The 1,634-nt window shown below is 37.0% G+C and overlaps 1 pseudogene; it reads right to left on the bottom strand.

The window, feature by feature from the left end:
- Positions 1–8: 8 nt before the first annotated feature.
- LOC124893861 lies at positions 9–662 on the bottom strand (annotated as a pseudogene).
- Positions 663–1,634: the final 972 nt, after the last annotated feature.

Raw genomic sequence — 1,634 nt, forward strand, 5'->3', positions numbered from 1 at the left:
ACATGAACTTCCAATACCTTCTTCTCCTGCATAACCTTCTCACCCTTACACTGTGGGCACCTATCTTTGTCACTAATTGTCTCACCGGTACCCTTACACTCATTGCAAGGGTGCTACATCTATTCGATCATGGATGGACCAAGATGTCTGATAGAAATTTTTATTCCAGACCCTTGACAGCCAGAACGCTTCATTGAAGCACCTGACTTGGACTCTGTAACCTTGCACTTTGAGCACAACACATTGCGAGATTACGAAAGCTTCTTTGATGTCCCATTGTAAAGATCCTCCAAAGAGACCTTGAGAGGGTGGATAACATCCTCTCCTCTTCTTTGTCTTCTGCCTCTGCTGCTTCCACCACCACCAAAGGGGCTTCCATCATCACCAAAGAATGAGTGAAATATATCAAATGGGTCATGTCCACCACCTCCCTATACTGATTATATATTTTATGCTTCTCAGGGTCACTTAAGACATCATAAGTTTAGGAAATCTCTTTAAACTTTTCAGGATTGCCTTCTTTATTAGGATGATTTTTTATGGTGACTTTACGATAAGCCTTTTTGAGATCATCTTGTGAAGCAGTTTTCTGTACTCCTAAGATATCATAATACTTCGTATTATCACTCTTCTTTGGTGCTCTTCCAAATATCTTTCTATCGCTTTAATAATTGAAAGTTGTGGGGCGAGAAGATAAGGAGAGAACACTTAACTTGAAGGTGCTTACTGGGTTATTATCATCTCTAAGAGTAAGTTTGAGGAAAAGTTATGTTACTAGACGAGTATTAAGGATGGAGGTAAATGTTTGTAGGCAATCAGAAGTTTGGAAATCTTTCTCAAGTAAATTGAATGTAGGATCTTCTTCAATTCCTTACGAAGAAAGGGAAATTGAGAGAGAAAATTAAGAGAAAACCCCAGATAGTAGAAATATAATTCCAAACATAGAAGCAAAGCAAGCTAATATGTCCAAGGCTCCTGTTCAAGCCCATAAGAAAACTTCTATCCCTAAAATGGTTATTGGAAAATATGTTTCTTAGTTGTTTGTTCCCGGTGAAACTAATAAAGCAAAGGTTCATCCGAATAATGTACAAAGAAAAGCTTTGGTTCCTCAAAGAACCAATAGACATATATCCTCAACTTTGGTCTCAAAGCCTAGTGATAGAATTGGAAGTGGCCAGTATAGAAGGGTTATGAGCAGCGGTAAAGAGAATGTTGTTGTGAGAATGGGTATGAGCCAGAAATCAATTTGCAAAGATGTCCAGGGGTGTAGCACAAAATTCTCGAATTACTAAAATGAGAATAAAAGAAGCCGCCAGAGCACAAAGTCAAGTGGTTGTATGGTGAATCCAGATAACAGAAGGGAGGTCACGAATCATGCAAATATAAAGAATAAGGTTTTCTACTAATAAAAAATGAAAACCTGTATGTAAATAGTACACATTCTCTATTAACTGTGCAATGAAAATGTGTAGATGATATGTAGATGGTCTAGTGATGTGAAACTAATTTTGTGAGGTTCATCTTATTGCTATGTTGTAATATATCAAGTGCTCTAGAACATATTTTACTATCTGGTACATGGAAATATTGAAAGAGGCTTAAAATTATTGTTGCATCTTAATTATTCTTTTCAG

The sequence above is a fragment of the Capsicum annuum genome, unplaced genomic scaffold (assembly GCF_002878395.1).
Source record: "Capsicum annuum cultivar UCD-10X-F1 unplaced genomic scaffold, UCD10Xv1.1 ctg66528, whole genome shotgun sequence".
In the NCBI taxonomy this organism is placed as follows: Eukaryota; Viridiplantae; Streptophyta; class Magnoliopsida; order Solanales; family Solanaceae; genus Capsicum; species Capsicum annuum.